The following is a 20,607-nucleotide window of genomic DNA, read 5'->3' as shown; positions in this document are numbered from 1 at the left end:
CTTGGTATCTATGATTTCTAGGCTAATTAGAGCCAAGGCCTCAACTCCACATGACATCATACGAGCGGAGCTGGCTGCCCCACCTATGGAGCTTAAGGCACTTATCAGATCAGTATCATTGTACACAGCTTATGGGACACCACCAGGGACACATATGCTAGGCTTGCTCTTGAGTCATCCAGACAGCTAGCATTACAGGGAGATACATCATGTTGGTATGCACATATGAGCTCATGGTTTCAAAGGCATGGTTTTAGCATGGACAGCCTGCCCCCTTTCCAGTATTCTCTTGATGCACCATCTTTGGCTCTTATACGGATGGAGATTACTAGACTCATTCGGCAGGATCTTATCCAGCTTGATACCAGGAGGACATGGATAGAGCCATCACGGGAGTTGGGTACAAAGAGAGAGAGAGCATCTTCTCTAACTCATGACAGACGGATTTGTCACACGGCCCAGCTACATGGACACACATCTATCTCATGGGTTACGATGTGCCATAGGCGAGATACGCACATCTTCACACCAACTTGGGATTGCATCAGGTAGATTCAGAGGAATACCAGCAGACAGTAAAATATGTCAGTTATGCCATGCAGAGCTAGAGAGAGTTTCACTACATATGTCACTGCACAGTCTACTATGAGATACGGGGACGCTTTCACTGTTTATTCAGAGATGGTTTTGACTCGTTAGATAGAGTCATGAGATATTAGGATCAGAGATGTCTCAGATTATTTCTACTTGAGATACAGAGACATAGAGATTCTCTATTGAGAGGGCATAGATAGAGACAGTCTCAGAGACGCATCTCAGATTTCTTCAGTCCGAGTACCATAGAGGCAGAGGGGCCACCACCACCACAGAGCTTGGTTCCCACCCATACACACACCAGTGGTACTCTCATTGACCGAGCTATAGAGTTGGGGAGATCGAGACGACCATGACTGAGGAGGGGAGCAACGGAGCACCGACGGAGATTGCGGCAGAGGATCCACAGGATTCTAGCACGACACCTAGAGTGTCGATCAGAATAGGCTTCATGCTACTGCTATATTGTATCATGGTGACACTTATCCCCGGGGACTTTGTACCTTTGTGGCATTATAACATTGCTCAGCTTACCAGCCACCCATAGGAGTCGGTAGCACTCCTATCTTAGTTTCTAGTTTGTAGTTTTCTTTGTTTGTACCCAGACTTGGTACTAGACTCACCATTGTAATTAGTTTTGGTCTCATAGGTCATTTTGGCCTTTTGTAGACGTTAATATATTATTTCATTTCATTTCTCTCTCTCTCTCTCTCTCTCTCTCTCTCTCTCTCTCTCTCTCTCTCTCTCTCTCTCTCTCTCTCTCTCTCTGAAGGACTGAGCGGGCTGAGCGCGCAGCTCTCTCTGAGGGCGTGAAGGACTGCTGAGGGCGTCAAGGACGGCTGAGAGCGGGCTTCTCTTTGCGCGCGTGAAGGACTGCTGCTGCCCTTGCTCTTTGCGCGCGTGACGGACACCATGGCAGGCTGCTGATGCCCCTCGCGAGAAGGATACCATGGCGGGCTGCTGATGCCGCCCTGAGGCTCGCGCTCAAGTTGCCCTGAGGCTCGCGCTGCATGTCTGTTCCCCGCAGTCCTACGCGTAGCACGTCAAGCTGTTCTACGCGTAGCAAGGCCAAGAATCGTCCCAGCTGTTCTACGTGTAGGAAGTCAAGAGCCCCTACGTCTAAGTTTATTTCAATTTTTAAGCCCTAAGGTAAATTTTAAGTCTAAAAGAGATTTTAAGCCTTCTCTTTGCGTCCAATTTAAAGCGATTTAAGGCCTTAAGGTAAACTGGTTAAGTTTGCCATACTCTCAATCCCTCACCCTAGTATCCTAGTACCCTATCCCAGATTTGGGGCTCGGGTTCGATGGACCCGCCTACCGAAGGGGAAGGGCCGGGTGTAGATAGCTACACCACCCCAAAAAAAACAACGGCTACTTTCAAACGGAGAAACAGAGATACTGTACTATCACCAGGATCTTTACGCGTTGGGAAAACCTCCAGGATACATGATGAGCTATTGATGGAGAAGGTCCAGGTGATGCTCAAATCAGAACTAAACTATATGAGGGATGACATCAGGAAGGAAATGCACGCGAACGCCGAGAGCTACAGGAACTCCATGTATGGAGACATGATGAGAGAACTAAGGAGAGAGATCCGGGGGATACAGAATGAGGAAATTCAGATCGTGAAAACGGAATTACGAAACCTAATCAAGGCCGAAGTAAATGTAACACAATGCGTTATGCAAAAGAAACTCGATGAGGCAGTAGCAAGTTTTGAAGCATGGAGAACAAATATGGAAAAGCACATGGAGGAAAAAGATGCAATAATCGAGGAGCTAAAAGGAGAACTTGCGGCTTGCAAATCTGCAACTAAGGAGAAGGGAGACGACCAACCTTCGGTGTTGAAGGAGCTCGAGGACATGAAGGATCAGATGAAAGCTCTACGGGAAGGAGATGAACAGAAATTGAAAACGGCATCTTCATGGGCGGAACGTCTTGTTAAGACACAAGAAAAGGTTGATGAAGCAGAGAAATGGATTGAGGATGCGAAGAAAGGGAAGGCCCAGATGCCTGAGACCACACCTACTTCCACCATTATTAATATGACCATTGAGGAAGAGCAGAAAAGGAAGACTCGGGCTCTACATGTGCGGGTCACAGGAGTCAAGGACAAAGAGAATGTAGATGAAGAGGTGAGGGAACTGCTACAACTCATGGGCATCACAGAGCCTACTCACACAAGTGCATGGAGAGTGGGCAAGAAAGGAGTCGATGAGAAGGGAAACATAAAGGATAGGGCACTTATTCTCCGTGTCACCAGCGTGTGACTACTATCTATCCTTTTTGTTGATTTCTTTCTTATTATCTATTTACTTTCACTTTTTGGAAACACCCCTCGGGAAATCTAACTGCCCTGCATTGCATAGCTAGTGTGGAACTGTCCAGAGGGAGTCCAGGCCTGAGAGAAAGAGAGCACTAAGGTTGGACAAGGACTATGGTTAGCCAAGTGGGGTCATTGACTAGCCAAAGTGGAATCCTTTGCTACAGAGGCTACATTTCAGTTCTGGATGTGGCCGCAGTGTACAAAGAGGGTCGGATGACCTAGACAGATACAATGGCAGCATCTCCTAAAATTTAGGGAACTGCTATTTTGGGACCTGAAATGTGTTGACGTCATTACCTCCGAAATGACAAAGGGAACATTTTCTTGCTCTGCCGTGAAGTCAACTGGGCAACCGGTTGGGAGATTTTTAGGCGGCAACCCCGAAACGGGAAAATGCTTGTAAATGTGCCAAGTGGCACATTCTGGTGCAGTTTCTAATGCAAGAGAGAGTTGGCGCTGAATTTTAAGCTAGGAGAGGCTCATTTGCAGCTTTTGTCACAGGTTAAGAGCTATGGAGTGCTTGCTTTCCCTCTTATGCACAGTGCGGTGCCAGGAGTGATGCCCTGCACGCTACGCACTGCCCTCTCTCTCCCCTTTGGCAGTATGTTATGCCCCTCTAGTGGGCTCTTCATTTGACCAATGTACAGTTGTGTGGGTTCATGCGCGATTGCCGAGGCAAGAGCCTCTTGTACAGGTACTGAATTAGCTAGCGGCTAATCCCCCGCAGGTATAGGTGAATTCGGAGAGGTTTCACGCCAGAAATCTCGTCCGATTCAAAGGGCAAGTAGCCCTACACGTGCGTGAGCTCGAGGACTTGCTACGGATGCGACCGGCACGCGAAATGGAGCCCGAAACAGCAAATTACAGCCTGCTGTGTATTTTTGCAGGTTTAGGGTTTTGGCCCTAAACGGACCCTAATACCCCTAGGAGGTTCGGGGACGCAAGGGGACCGCTGTACAGGTGATCTGGCGCATTTTCAGGGCTGAAAACAGAGAATTCAGCGTGCTGCAGATTCTCGCCAGGTTTTGCAAAGTGCCCGTATGCGTCGGGAAAGTCGGCCAATGCGTGGGAATACTGACTGTGAAGGGTTCTAGTACAGTTATGCTGCCGAAATCGGGCTGGAACAGTGGAAATTCAGCTGCGTTTGTGCGGGGCAGCTTGTAGGGAACCACAACGCTTATTCCCTCTTTTGAACAATAAAGAAATACCGAAAGGGGCGCCTAAGTTAGGGGCCAATCTGGTGTCCGTCTACTCATACAGGTGCAATCTAGCAGCCTGTATCCCTCTCCCCTTTGTTGTGTCTTGAAAGTAGAGGTAAAATAGACGACTAATAATGGGTGAAAGCTAAATCAAGGTTTAAAGTAAAGTCTACCGCCCTTTTTGGATTGAACAGGCCGGTTACATGGTTCCATCGACGGGATCAAATCACTTTTTCCCATAGAAGTGAGCCTTGGTCAGTTTTGGGCTTGAAGACACAGGGGATCATAGACCAGACACAGGGAATTGCAATTATGGCTGACAGACCAGATGATGTGACTGAAGAGGTTTCCTCTTCACAGGGTCAACAGACACATGAAGTGGGTGAGTCCTCAAGACCACCACAGATAGATGACGATATATTCAGGACCCAGTTGGCTACTGCTGTGGCTATGTTCACACAAGTAATGCAAAACCCGAGGTTTTTAGCCTTTCTGCAACCTCCTGTTCCGTCTCAACAAGTTGGGTCACTGGATCATATTCAAAAGCTTGTTAAGGTTCGAGCACAGGTGATTCATACCGCACAGTCAATGGAAACACCTGTACACTTGACGGAGAACATGCAGTCTCCACAACCTATGCCTAAGGTGCAAGAACAGGTGGCTGAGATGCCAGTCTTTCAAGCTGTACCAGTTCAGCCCGCCACATTTCAGCAGCCTATAGCTGGTTCTAATGGGCAGGGAAGCAACCTACAGGCTATGCAACAGGTCTTCCCACCACCTTCAGTACACCCTGGCTATTTTGGAGGTGGATCCGTATTCCAGAGCATGGCTGGTCATGCACCTGGAAATCAGTTTTACACGCCAGGAACAGTGTTTGGGGGTGCTCAAACGATGATGCCTAACCCCATGTACAGCGTCATGGGTATGCAACCAGGGTTTCAGAGCACTCAGGGCCAATATGGGATGCCACAGGCAAATTTTGGTATGGCTTGAATTACAAATCAGTAGCCAAATATGGCATTTCCAGGTCAAGTTAATAGCGGCCAAGGAACACAGATGAACCCTAATAGTGTTCCCATGTTTCAGTCACTTCCATATGACAATTTAAAGCCGCTGGAGAGGCCAACTCCGTACAAAGAAGGTGGCAAAGGTGTGTCATTCACGACCTTTACAGGGTTTGATAACAGGAAGAAGGCTCTCTCATTCCTCCAGCAGTTTGACAAGGCCTATGCAGGGGGAAACTTTACAGAGGCTTCAAAGGTCCGCAAGGCAGCCACTTTCTTGACAGGGAATGCGGGACAATGGTGGACAACTTTATTGCTTCAAGGAAAAGCTCCGTCCACATGGATTTACTTTAAGCAGATTTTTGCAGCAGCATGGTTATCTATGATTTCGAAGCAGATGTCATGACAGAATGGCACCAGCTTAATGCTGCCACTTGCAGAAATCTGGATGATTACAATCGGAAGTTTTGGAAAGCTCTACTTCCAGTAACTTCCTATAGGTTTGTGCCATTGACACAACAGATTGAAAAATACTGTTGTGGCCTACCCAAAGGATTGAGAAAATACTGCACGAAGACAAAAGTCACTACTTTGACGCAGCTCATCGAGGTAGCAAACACTGGCAATGGTTTGCTCAAGGGAGAAGATTGTGAATTTAACACTGGCGTCAAGGCAGGATCAGGCAAGAAAAATTCAGTCAAGAAGCACGTTCCCAATGAGGCTCCTAAAGGGACTCAGGAGTCAGCCAATGCAGGGAAAGATAAAGCTACGGCTGAATTAGAAAAGGGACCAGCGAAGAAATGGAAAAGACGTTTTCCTCGCAAGTCAGAAGAGCAAAAGAAGGTCCTGAGGACAGAAAACAAATGCTTTATATGTGAGCAGCCTGGCCACATTGCTTACAACTGTCCTACAAAGAAAAGGCCAGCTGATTCTGAAGACAAGGAGGACAGGAAAGGAAAGAAGCCCATGGCTGGTCTAGTGCCAGATATGGTGGGCGACAAGCCAAATTCAGATGCAAGTGAGCTTTGCAGAGCATGGGGAAAGGTCAGAGATCAAACAGCGCTTATCTTCTTTGATGCAGGTACCAAAGCCAACTTCATTACCCCAGAATTGGCTTCAAAGTTGGGAATCAGACCTGAAGAGATGGGGTATACAGCAGAGGCAGGATTGGCATGTCCTGGCCATACAGAGGCTGTGACGCCCATCATTGGAAAGTTGCGTCTACACATCCAGTCCTATGTAGATGCTGAAGAATTTTACATCATGCCACTGGACGGATGTGATGTGTTGTTAGGTATTCCTTGGTTGTTTCGTGTACAGGGAATCATGGATGCCTACAACAAAAAGATCACTGTACAGAGCAGGGGAAAGACTCACATTCTGGATGTAAAGCTTAAAGGGGAGTCTATTCCTACTGTATCAGCTTCTGCTATTACTTCTGTAATGAAAAAGCATCTTTCTGCGTACTTGGTTTTTGTACGTGAAGTGTCAGATTGTGATGAATCAAATTTATCTGTGTTAGATAAAGAAAGGTCAATGTTTTTACAACAGTACAGTGACTGTTTTTCCGATTCATTACCGTCTCAATTACCGCCAGAGAGACCCGAGGACCATGCGATAGATTTCGTGCCAGGCAGTAGCCCACCAAATAAGCCTCCGTACAGGGTTAGTGCGGCTCAGCAGAAAGAGATAATGGGCCAAGTACAAGAGCTGTTAGAAAAGGGGCTGATTCAGCCCAGTTCATCTCCATTCTGTTCTCCAGTGTTGTTGGTGCAGAAAAAGGATGGCTCATGGCGTATGTGCATCGACTACCGTGCACTGAACAAGAATACCATCAAGTATTATGGACAAATTAGAAGGAGCAGCTATGTTTAGCGGGATAGATCTAAAGAGTGGGTACCATCAGATCCGCATTAGATCAGAGGATGTGCACAAGACTGCTTTTAGAACGACGTTTGGCCTTTATGAATTTTTAGTGATGCCCTTCGGTCTCACAAATGCTCCTGCTACGTTCAATAGGATGATGGACAGAATTTTCCGTTCACACCAGCAGTTTGTTGGTACATTCTTTGATGACATGATAGTCTACTCAAAGAATGAAGAGGAGCATAGGCATCACTTGGCCATTGTGTTCAAAGAGCTACGTAGTCATAGGTTGCTCATCAATGCAAAGAAAAGTGAGTTTTTTCTGGAAGAGATTCACTTTCTGGGACACATTGTCTCAAAGGATGGTGTCAGAATGGATCCTGCAAAAGTTGAAGCGATCAAGTCATGGCCAGATTTGAAGACGGTGCATGATGTCCGAAGCTTTTTGGGACTATGCTCCTATTACAGAAGGTTTATCCGAAATTTCGCTGAGATTGCTTCACCATTACATGCTCTTCAAAAGAAGGCAGTCACCTTTAGATGGACACAAAAAGAGATTTCAGCTTTTAATCTCTTAAAAGAAAAGATGACTTCAGATCCAGTCATTGTGTTCCAGATCTTAGGAAGTCATTTGTGGTCCAGTGTGATGCCTGCGGTAGTAGCATTGGTGCAGTGCTAATGCAAGATGGCAGGGTAGTAGCCTATGAGAGCAGAATTTTGCAAGGGCCAGAGATGACCATGCACGTCTATGAGAAAGAGTTACTGGCTATGATTCATGCGCTCTTAAGTTGGAAACACTACCTGCTAGGTGCAGACTTTGTTGTCCAAACGGACCATCAGACCTTGCGATACTTCTTGACACAAACAAAGTTATCTGAGAAGCATATGCGATGGGAAAATATCTTGTCCATGTTCCATTTTCAGATTGTGCATGTGGAAGGCAAGAAGAACGTTGTGGTTGATGCCTTGTCAAGGAAGCCACAAATTTCAGCTGTGTCGATTCCTTATCATCATGCACTTGATGATATGAGAGAACAGTATGAAAATGATGAAGATTTTGCAAGGGTCTTTGAGCAGCTAATGCAAGGACAACGTCATGAACACTATCTTCTCAAAGATGGGTTCATGATGATGCATGGCAGATTGTGTGTCACAAAGCCATTGCGACGCAAAGTTATGGAAGAGAGTCACGTCCCACCGTATGCAGGGCATCGTGGTATCGATGCTACAGTTAAAGCGGTTGAGACATTCTTCTATTGGCCTACATTGAGAAGGGATGTGGATGTCTTTGTGCGAGAATGCCTAATATGCCAAAAGGTCATGTTTGACAGGCAAAAGGCACCAGGGTTATTGCAACCACTACCTATTCCAGATAAACCATGGGAAAGTATTGCTATGGATTTTATCTTTGATCTTCCGAGAACGCAGACAGGAAACGATGGTATTTGGACCATTATTTGCAGATTCAGCAAACAGGCTCATTTTATTCCTTTCAGGAAGAAGATAAAACCAGATCAGATGGCACGTTTGTTTATGAGCAATATTTTCAAGTATCATGGCATGCCACATCGATTGTTAGCGACCGTGATCCATGCATGACAAGTTTGTTCTGGAGAGGCTTGTTTGAGAATATGGGCACAACGCTCAAATTCTCTTCGTCATTTCATCCTCAAACAGATGGGCAGTCAGAAGAGGCAAATTCTACTGTCCTAGATCTGCTGAAGTGCTATGTGTCAGAGCATAAAGGAAAGTGGGAGCAGTATTTGCCATTGGTGGAGTATGCATACAATAATACAGTGCATTCATCAACTGGCAAGGCACCTTTTGAGATAGTTGAAGGTGGCAAGAAAGTTCCTCCCATACTGCATACAAAGGACAAGATATTTGAAGCAGATAAGTATGTTCAGGACATGGATGAAATGTACAAGAAGGTCAAAGTGGCCTTAGAAAGGACTCAGGCAAAGCAAAAGAAAGCAGCTGATCGTCACCGTCGTGAAGTGGTATATTCACTTGGTGATTGGGTGCTTTTACGTTTTGAAAACGCAAGGTTAAAGAAGATGAAGGGCAAGGAAAGACTGTTTCCAAAGCTCAGCATGCGTTACTATGGGCCTTTTCAAGTATGCGACATAATCAGTGATGTTGCATATAGGCTGAAATTGCCTGACAGTTGGAAGATTCACAATGCGTTTCATGTGAGTCTTCTCAGACCCTATGTGGGTGATGTGCCAGAAGATATGCCAGCTGAAGATCAGCCGAAAGTCGAGGAACTTGACGAGATCTTGGTCCCGGAACAGATTTTGGCACACAAAGAAAGGAAAGTGAAAGGCAAGGTTGCTAGGCGTTACTTAGTAAAGTTCATAAACTATCCACCAATGGATGCTAAGTGGATGGAAGAAGGTGAACTTGCAAAGTCACCAACTGTGTTATCACTTTACCTGGAAGCCTTCGATTTGCAACCTACCTTGACCCCTTGAGTTTCAAAGCTAAATGGATTGTCAGTGTGACAATGGCTTCTGAAACAAATGATGTACATGGTATTTAAGGTGAGCTCAAATCAAATACCTGTTACATGAATGTTAGAGCTGTACAGATTGTCAGTTTGGCAATTGCTCTTATGGAATGTCCAAAAGTTTGGTTAGTGCTATAGAAGTGAGTATTTCTTGTCAGTTTGTCAAGGATACAGTGATTGCTTCTATTGAAGAGTACATGTGTAACTGCATTCTTAAACTGTCGGTTTGGGTATGCTCGAAAGTGTTACGGGATCCAACGTGTACTATAAGACAGTGGCAAAATGTGCAGCTACCATTTTGTCATTGGAAAGTTAGTGACTCAAAGCAATGGCAGAGTGCGAAGCTACCACTATGTCATTGGGAGAGGGTTCACACGCAGGCAATACATGAGTCGACGAGGTGTTGAATACACTAGGGTTGACAATGAGCATGTATGTGTCGTATATGTGTCGACAAGTGTTGAATACATCAGTGTTGACAGTAAGCATGTACGACATAGATGCAAACGACGACGTTTGAGATTTCAAGAGGGAGGTATGTCACCAGCGTGTGACTACTATCTATCCTTTTCGTTGATTTCTTTCTTATTATCTATTTAATTTCACTTTTTGGAAACACCCCTCGGGAAATCTAACTGCCCTGCATTGCATAGCTAGTGTGGAACTGTCCAGAGGGAGTCCAGGCATGAGGGCAAGAGAGCACTAAGGTTGGACAAGGACTATGGTTAGCCAAGTGGGGTCATTGACTAGCCAAAGTGGAATCCTTTGCTACAGAGGCTACATTTCAGTTCTGGATGTGGCCGCAGTGTACAAAGAGGGTCGGATGACCTAGACAGATACAATGGCAGCATCTCCTAAAATTTAGGGAACTGCTATTTTGGGACCTGAAAATGTGTTGACGTCATTACCTCCGGAATGACAAAGGGAACATTTTCTTGCTCTGCCGTGAAGTCAACTGGGCAACCGGTTGGGAGATTTTTAGGCGGCAACCCAAAAACGGGAAAATGCTTGTAAATGTGCCAGGTGGCACATTCTGGTGCAGTTTCTAATGCAAGAGAGAGTTGGCGCTGAATTTTAAGCTGGGAGAGGCTCATTTGCAGCTTTTGTCACAGGTTAAGAGCTATGGAGTGCTTGCTTTCCCTCTTATGCACAGTGCGGTGCCAGGAGTGATGCCCTGCACGCTACGCACTGCCCTCTCTCTCCCCTTTGGCAGTATGTTATGCCCCTCTAGTGGGCTCTTCATTTGACCAATGTACAGTTGTGTGGGTTCATGCGCGATTGCCGAGGCAAGAGCCTCTTGTACAGGTACTGAATTAGCTAGCGGCTAATCCCCCCGCAGGTATAGGTGAATTCGGAGAGGTTTCACGCCAGAAATCTCGTCCGATTCAAAGGGCAAGTAGCCCTATAGGTGCGGGAGCTCGAGGACTTGCTACGGATGCGACCGGCACGCGAAACGGAGCCCGAAACAGCAAATTACAGCCTTCTGTGTATTTTTGCAGGTTTAGGGTTTTGGCCCTAAACGGACCCTAATACCCCCAGGAGGTTCGGGGACGCAAGGGGACCGCTGTACAGGTGATCTGGCGCATTTTCAGGGCTGAAAACAGAGAATTCAGCATGCTGCAGATTCTCGCCAGGTTTTGCAAAGTGCCCGTATGCGTCGGGAAAGTCGGCCAATGCGTGGGAATACTCACTGTGAAGGGTTCTAGTACAGTTATGCTGCCGAAATCGGGCTGGAATAGTGGAAATTCAGCCGAGTTTGTGCGGGGCAGCTTGTAGGGAACCACAGCGTTTATTCCTCTTTTGAACAATAAAGAAATACCGAAAGGGGCGCCTAAGTTAGGGGCCAATCTGGTGTCCGTCTACTCATACAGGTGCAATCTAGCAGCCTGTATCCCTCTCCCCTTTGTTGTGTCTTGAAAGTACAGGTAAAATAGACGACTAATAATGGGTGAAAGCTAAATCAAGGTTTAAAGTAAAGTCTACCGCCCTTTTTGGATTGAACAGGCCGGTTACACTCCGCTTCCCGAATATAGAAATAAGGAAAGAATTTCTAAAGAAGAGGCCGACTCTTAAGAAAACCGGGATTTTCTTGGGAGATGACCTTACATTGGCACAAGTGGCACACATGCAAGAGTTGATGCCAGAGATCAGGGCAGCAAGAGAAAAGGGGAAAATCGCCTTTTATAGAGGAGGGAAAGTAGTGGTTCTGGAAAAGCGCGCTTCATGACGGTGCGAGACCTATGGAGCGACGCTCCGCATAGCGGCATGGAATTGTAATGGATCATATAGGCTAGATGTAGGTGCCTTTGAAGACAGCTTTAGGGACAGAGACATAGTTTTCTATTCAGAGACACACCAGATACCGGGACAGCTTATGCCACATGTGAAGGGGTATTTATGGGAAACAGCTGGTCGACCAGACAAGAGATCTCTACGAGGTAGCCGGGGTTCAGGAGGCGTAGCAGTCTTATTTAAAGAGGAGCTGAAACCACTACTACAGATTATCAGGAAAGATGAACAAGCAAGGTATATGTGGGTGAGAATGAGAGCCGAGACAGGTAGATTTCTATATATCGCTATATGCTACTTCCCTCCAAGTACATCAGTCTACTCACCTAAAGGACAGTCCCCTTTCTCCATATTGAATAATGACATATGGGAGTTCTCTAGAGATGGAGACATCGTTCTCTTAGGGGACTTTAATGCCAGAACGGCCAACTCTCAAGCAGTATTCTATGATACTTCTAAGGAAATGCTCAGAGAAGTGGATTTATCACAGGAGGGGCTTACTAGAAACTCACAGGATAAAGAACACACTGAATATGGGAGACATCTCATGGAGATGGCAACTACACATGGTTTGGCCATACTTAATGGTCTAGAGAATTTCCCTTTATCTGGGGGATTCACATGCTTCCCGCACAGGCATGGGGCCAGCACAGTAGATTATGTCATGACTTCACCAAGCTTTATTTCTAGTATCGAGGACTTTAAGGTGGGACCCAGACCGGTTGGGATTGCAGTGGATCATGCTCTCTTGACCCTATCAATCTCCTTCCAATACAATGCCTCTCAAGTACAAAGGAAGAAGACGCACACAAGATATACTTTCACACCAGAGACTGATTCAGTCTATGTGGAACAGATCTATAGTAGGATGTGGGCAGCCGAGCCAGTATATACTGTAGAGGAGATTACTTCTCAGCTAACAGAGATACTACATGGAGCAGCACAAGAGGCATACCTACATACTCAGCCTGATCAGAAGAGAGGATCTGGGAACATGCCTCAAAACAGTTGGTACGACGAGGAATGCAGAGAGACGAGAACCCAGGTCCAGAAAGAGCTTACACTTGGGACCATCACACATAAGCAGTCTCGGATTGCTCTTCGGCGTATAGTACGTCGCAAGAAAAGCGCATTTTTAGCCAAACTGGAGAAGGATTTATATCAGCTCTTCTTGAGTCAGGACTCACATGAGGCCTGGCGTTTATTTCACGAGCACTCATCACCTCCGACAATTACTTCTCCTGAGATTTGGGGTCAATATGTAACATCATTATATATGGTATCTGGACAGGCTCCATTACCAGACCCACTAGAGCCATGCCCTGCTACTAGTACTTTCTTTACTACGGAAATGGTGGAAAAAGCCATTGATAAGATGAAGACAAGAAGAGCATATGATCATGAGGGTCTAGTAGCAGAACATCTGATCCATGCAAGGGATCTACTTTCAGAAGTCCTTGCTCGTCTGTTTAATCGGGTCATGTGTGAAGGATTACCTGAATCTTGGAAATTATCTACTATCGTACCTATTTTCAAGTCAGGGGATCCTATGATACCCGGGAACTACCGTACCATTATGGTGGGTCACACATTGACCCGACTGTACGCATCCATTCTGTAACAAAAATTGAGTAGATGGGCAGAGAATGAGGGCATAAGGGCAACAGGACAAGCTGGATTCAGGAGGGGTTATTCCACTCTAGATCATATTCTTACGCTCAGAGCCATTATTGAGGAAGGAAGAGCAAGCGGGAGAAGGATGTATTGGTGCTTTGTGGATTTTCGGAAAGCTTTTGATACAGTACCAAGGGCCAGATTGATGCGCAGAATGCAAGAGTTAGGGGTCCCCAAAGAGATTATCTGGGGGATCATGGCCTTATATGGGTCAGTAACTGGTTATGTATGTACTCCAGAAGGGGATTCCGACATTGTTCATTCCACCGTTGGAGTAAAGCAGGGATGCCCACTGTCCCCTACTTTATTTGGTATGTATATAGATGAGGTATCAGATTACATTGATAGAGAGGGTGACAGAGGTGCTCAACTTGCAGGGTCATGGATCCCTTTGTTGTTGTATGCAGATGATATTGTATTGATAGCAGAATCACCAGATGGAATGCAGAGGCAGTTAGATGCATTACATAAATTCGTGGAGGACAGCGGACTGTCGGTGAATTTGGGTAAAACCAAAGTTATGGTGTTTAACACCACACCGCAGTGGGTTAGGAGATCGGCACCTACATTTGCATATGGCTAGGATACAGTAGAGTACACAGATGCATACACATACCTCGGTGTGGTATTTGCCGGACCGAAGTTTACTCTTAAGAAAGCAGCGGAGGCTAGATTATCCAGAGCCTCTGCGGCCTTGGGAGGGTTGGAGAGGATGTGTTCACGAGTGCAATTTCAGGAACCACGAACAAAACTTTGGCTCTTTGATACTGTGGTGGCTTCGGCTATGCTTTATGGGGTCCACATTTGGGGACCATCTGTGGATCACGATAATTGGAAGCCAATGGAGAGACCTTTGGTATCTATGATTTCCCGAATGATTAGAGCCAAGGCCTCCGTACCACACGCGATTATCCGAGCGGAACTAGCTGCCCCTCCGATAGAAATTGAAGCTCTTACCAGATTAGTGTCCTTTATACATGGTTTGTGGGATACAAGTAATTGCCGATATACTAGATTGGCCCTCGAATCCTCTCGACAGTTAGCAATGAAAGGGGATACATCATGCTGGTATGCGCAACAGTCTTCGTGGTTTCAGAGACACGGGTTCAGTATGGAAAGATTACCCCCCTACCAATACTCTCATGAGGCTCCATCACTCGCAATTACACGAACGGAGATTAATAAAATCATCCGTCAGGATCTTATACAGTTGGATACTAAGAGGACATGGGTAGACCCTACACAAGAATTGAGCACGAAGATGGCTGACTACAAAGAAAACTTCCTACAGCTATTTGAAGATGGACTTGTGATTCGCCCGAGCTACATGGATACCCACCTGTCTCATGGTTTGAGATGTGCTATTGGTCAAATTCGTATATCCTCACACCAGCTGGAAATTGAATTTGGCAGATTTAGGGGAATCCCACCTGAGAGCAGAATTTGCAAGTTATGCGGAATGGAGCCGGAGACAGGATTACACTACATATGCCATTGCACCGTATACTATGAGATACGTGGGCGTTTCCATTGCCTATTTAAAGAAGGCTTTGGACCTCTAGATAGAGTCATGCAATACCAAGATCAAAGATGCTTAGGCTTGTACCTACTGGAAATACATCAGCACAGGGATAATCTAATGAGAAGACAAAGAGCACTACAGCCTCAGAGGCAAATCACAGATTTCTTCGGATCGAGAGAAGCAAGAGTGGAAGGAGAAGCAAGAGACCAGCAGCCAGCACAAAGGAGTACCCACATCCATACCAAAGGCACCCTCATTGACAGGGCGACTGAGCTTAGGAAATCGAGACGACCACGATCGAGATGCAGAAGCACACTTCACCGGAGGAGACTACAACAAAGAATTAGAAGCATTCTAGCCAGACACCCAGAATGCTCCTAAGAAGTTTATTTAATACTTTGCATTTATTTTTTTCACATTTATTTTCACACTTTCACACTTTTCACACTTAGTACTTTAGGACTAAGGTACCCAGACTTTGTAACAGATTCACCACTTTTGTATCAGTTTGGTCTCATAGGTCATTCTGGCCTTTTTTGAAGACGTTAATATAACATTTCATTTCATTTCTCTCTCTCTAGAGCCATGCCCTGCTACTAGTACTTTCTTTACTACGGAAATGGTGAAAAAAGCCATTGATAAGATGAAGACAAGAAGAGTATATGATCATGATGGTTTAGTAGCAGAACATCTGATCCATGCCAGGGATCTACTTTCAGAAGTCCTTGCTCGTCTGTTTAATTGGGTCATGTGTGAAGGATTACCCGAATCTTGGAAATTATCTACTATCGTACCTATTTTCAAATCAGAAGATCCTATGATACCCGGGAACTACCGTACCATTATGGTAGGTCACACATTGACCCGACTGTATGCATCCATTCTTGAACAAAAATTGAGTAGATGGGCAGAGAATGAGGGCATAAGGGCAACGGGACAAGCTGGATTCAGGAGGGGTTATTCCACTTTAGATCATATTCTTACGCTCAGAGCCATTATTGAGGAAGGAAGAGCAAGCGGGAGAAGGATGTATTGTTGCTTTGTGGATTTTCGGAAAGCTTTTGATACAGTACCCATAGTTACAGGGGACGGAGGGGACAGACCCTAGGGACGGGGGACGCCCGATTCCGGGATGGGGACAAGCGGGGACGGGTGGGGACGGATGGCAAAAGGGCTGCAAGGCCGGAACGCAGGCAAAACGTCCCCGGGACGGCAGGGGACGGGAGGGGACGGCAGGAGACTTTTTTAAAAATTTGAAAAATTGATCATTTCTAGTGGCTAGTTCCTCTCCAATAGCCATATGTTTGAACTTTGAAGCACCCCAATGGCTATAAAAGCCACCCTTTGGTCCTCATTTCTCGATGTTTTATAAGCACATTTGCGTCTATATCACTCATGTTATTTGGTCTAATTAGTGTAAATTTGTGGTCAAAGTGATGCTCTATGTGTGTTGCATGTGTGTAGGTCAAAAAAAGCCAAAAAAAATCTTCTTCTTTTTTTTGCCGTTCCGACCCCCGTCCCCGTTTCTTGACTTTTTCCGTCCCGTCCCTGTCCCCGTTCCCGACCCCGACCCCGACCGGCCGTCCCATGTAACTATGACAGCACCAAGGGCCAGATTGATGCGCAGGATGCAAGAGTTAGGGTTCCCAAAGAGATTATTTGGGGGATCATGGCCTTATACGGGTCAATAACTGGTTATGTACGTACTCCAGAAGGGGATTCCGATATTGTTCATTCCACCGTTGGAGTAAAGCAGGGATGCCCACTGTCCCCTACTTTATTTGGTATGTACATAGATGAGGTATCAGATTACATTGATAGAGAGGATGACAGAGGTGCTCAACTTGCAGGGTCATGGATCCCTTTGTTGTTGTATGCAGATGATATTGTATTGATAGCAGAATCACCAAATGGAACGCAGAGGCAGCCAGATGCATTACATAAATTCGCGGAGGACAGTGGACTGTCGGTAAACTTGGGTAAAACCAAAGTTATGGTGTTTAACACCACACCGCAGTGGGTTAGGAGATCGGCACCTACATTTGCATATGGCCAGGATACGGTAGAGTACACAGATGCATACACATACCTTGGTGTGGTATTTGTAGGACCGAAGTTTACTCTTAAGAAAACAGCGGATGCTAGATTGTCCAGAGCCTCTGCGGCCTTGGGAGGGTTGGAGAGGATGTGTTCACAAGTGCAGTTTCAGGAACCACGAACAAAACTTTGGCTCTTTGATACTGTGGTTGTCACCAGCATGTGACTACTATCTATCCTTTTTGTTGATTTCTTTCTTATTATTTATTTATTTTGACTTTTTGGAAACACCCCTCGGGAAATCTAACTGCCCTGCATTGCATAGCTAGTGTGGAACTGTTCAGAGGGAGTCCAGGCCTGAGGGCAAGAGAGCACTAAGATTGGACAAGGACTACGGTTAGCGAAAGTGGGGTCATTGACTAGACAAAGTGGAATCCTTTGTTACAGAGGCTACATTTTAGTTCTTGGTGTGGCTGCAGTGTACAAAGAGGGTCAGATGACCTAGAAAGATACAATGGCAGCATCTCCTAAAATTTAGGGAACTACTATTTTGGGACCGGAAAATGTGTTCGCGTCATTACCTCCGGAATGACAAGGGGAACATTTTATTACTCTGCCGTGAAGTCAACTGGGCAACCGGTCGGGAGATTTTTAGGTGGCAACCCCGAAACGGGAAATAGCCTGTAAATGTGCCAAGTGGCACATTTCTGTGCACTTTCCTCATGCAGGAAGAAGTGGCGCTGATTTTAGGAGGAGGGAGGCTCATTTTCAGTCTGTCACAGGTTGAGAGCTATGGAGTGCTTCCTTTCCCTCTTATGTACAGTGCGGTGCCAGGAGTGATGCCCTGCACGCTACGCACTGCCCTCTCTCTCCCCTTTGGCAGTATGTTATGCCCCTCTAGTGGGCTCTTCATTTGACCAATGTACAGTTGTGTGGGTTCATGCGCGATTGCCGAGGCAAGAGCCTCTTGTACAGGTACTGAATTAGCTAGCGGCTAATCCCCCGCAGGTATAGGTGAATTCGGAGAGGTTTCACGCCAGAAATCTCGTCCGATTCAAAGGGCAAGTAGCCCTACACGTGCGTGAGCTCGAGGACTTGCTACGGATGCGACCGGCACGCGAAATGGAGCCTGAAACAGCAAATTACAGCCTGCTGTGTATTTTTGCAGGTTAAGGGTTTTGGCCCTAAACGGACCCTAATACCCCTAGGAGGTTCGGGGACGCAAGGGGACCGCTGTACAGGTGATCTGGCGCATTTTCAGGGCTGAAAACAGAGAATTCAGCGTGCTGCAGATTCTCGCCAGGTTTTGCAAAGTGCCCGTATGCGTCGGGAAAGTCGGCCAATGCGTGGGAATACTGACTGTGAAGGGTTCTAGTACAGTTATGCTGCCGAAATCGGGCTGGAACAGTGGAAATTCAGCTGCGTTTGTGCGGGGCAGCTTGTACGGAACCACAACGCTTATTCCCTCTTTTGAACAATAAAGAAATACCGAAAGGGGAGCCTAAGTTAGGGGCCAATCTGGTGCCCTCTCTCTCCCCTATGGCAGTATGTTATGCCCCTCTAGTGGGCTTTTCAATTGACCAATGTACAGTTGTGTGGGTTCATGCGCGATTGCCGAGGCAAGAGCCTCTTGCACAGGTACTGGATTAGCTAGCGGCTAATCCCCCGCAGGTACAGGTGATTTGGAGAGGTTTCACGTGCGAAATCTTGTCCGATTCAAAAGGCAAGTAGCCCTACAGGTGCGAGAGCTCGAGGACTTGCTACGGATGCGATCGACACGCAAAACAGAGCGCGAAACAGAAAATTACAACCTGCTGTGTATTTTTGTAGGTTTAGGGTATTGGCTCTAAACGGACTCTAATACCCCCAGGAGGTTCGGGGACGCGAGGGGACCGTTGTACAGGAGATTTGGCGCATTTTCAAGGTAGAAAACAGAGAATTCAGCGTGCTGCAGATTCTCGCCAGGTTTTGCAAAGTGTCCGTATGCGTCGGGAAAGTCATCCAATGCGTGGGAATACTGACTGTGAAGGGTCCAAGTACAGTTATGCTGCCGAAATCGGGCCAGAACAGTTGAAATTCAGCCAAGGTTGTGCGGGACAGCTTGTAGGGAACCACAGCGTTTATTCCCTCTTTTAAAGAATAAAGAAATACCGAAAGGGGCGCCTATTTAGGGGCCAATCTGGTGTCGGTCTTCTCATACAGGTGCAATCTAGCAACCTGTATCCCTTTCCCCTTTGTTGTGTCTTGAAAGTACACGTAAAGTGGGCGACAAATTAAATGGGTGAAAGCAAATAAGGTTCAAGTCTAAGGTCTATCGCCCTTTTTGGATTAAACAGGCCGGTTTTATGGTTCCATCGCCGGGATTAAATCACTTTTTCCTATAGAAGTGAGCCTTGGTCAGTTTGGGCTTGAAGACACAGGGGATCATAGACCAGACACAGGGAATTGCAGTTATGGCTGACAGACCAGATGATGTGACTGAAGAGGTTTCCTCCTCCCAGGGTCAACAGACACATGAAGTGGGTGAGTCTTCAAGACCACCACAGACGGATGATGATATATTCAGGACCCAGTTGTCTCCTGCTGCAGCTATGTTCACACAGGTAATGCAGAACCCGAGGTTTTTAGCCTTTCTGCAACCTCCTCTTCCGCTCAGCAAGTTGGGTCACTGGTCATATTCAAAAGCCTGTTAAGGCTCAAGCACAGGTGATTCATACCGCAGAATCAATGGAAACACCTGTACACTTGGCGGAGACCATGCAGTCTCCAAAACCTGTGCCTACGGTGCAAGAAAAGGTGGCTGAAATGCTAGTCTTTCAAGTTGTACCAGTTCAGCCAGCCACCTCTCAGCAGCCTATAGTTGGTTCTAATGGGCAGGGAAGCAACCTACAGGCTATGCAACAAGTCTTCCCACCACCTTCAGTACACCCTCGCTATTTTGGAGGTGGATCAGTATTCCAGAGCATGGCTGGTCATGCACCTGGAAATCAGTTTTACACGCTAGGAACAGTGTTCGGAGGTGCTCAAATGATGATGCCTAACCCCATGTATGGTGTCATGGGCATGCAACCAGGGTTTCAAAGAACTCAGGGCCAATTTGGGATGCCATAGGCAAATTTTGGTATGACTGGAATTACAAATCAACAGCCAAATATGGCATTTCCAGGTAAACTTAATAGCGGTCAAGGAACACAGATGAACCCTAACAGTGTTCCCATGTTTCGGTCACTTCCATATGACAACTTAACGCCGCTGGAGAGGCCAACTCCGTACAAAGAAGGTAGCAAAGGTGTGACATTCACGACCTTTACAGGGTTTGATGACAAGAAGAAGGCTCTCTCATTCCTCCAGCAATTTGACAAGGCCTATGCAGGGGGAAACTTTACAGAGGCTTCAAAGGTCCGCAAGGCATCCACTTTCTTGACAGGGAATGCGGGACAATGGTGGACAACTTTATTGCTTCAAGGGCAAGCTCCGTCCACATGGATTTACTTCAAGTAGATTTTTGCAGCAGCATGGTTATCTGATGACTTTGAAGCAGATGTCATGACAGAATGGCACCAGCTTAATGCTGCTACTTGCAAG

General features: G+C 46.3%; 1 protein-coding gene across 1 annotated transcript in view; it reads right to left on the bottom strand.

The window, feature by feature from the left end:
- The window catches only part of LOC147452614 (putative LRR receptor-like serine/threonine-protein kinase At1g06840), a 123,157-nt gene that overhangs the window by 37,393 nt on the left and 65,157 nt on the right, over positions 1–20,607 (bottom strand). The gene's annotated exons all lie outside the window — the stretch shown is intronic.

Source organism: Adiantum capillus-veneris, chromosome 8, assembly GCF_014529385.1.
Source record: "Adiantum capillus-veneris isolate H3 chromosome 8, ASM1452938v2, whole genome shotgun sequence".
NCBI lineage: Eukaryota > Viridiplantae > Streptophyta > Polypodiopsida > Polypodiales > Pteridaceae > Adiantum > Adiantum capillus-veneris.
This window is presented reverse-complemented; position numbering and strand designations above follow the sequence as displayed.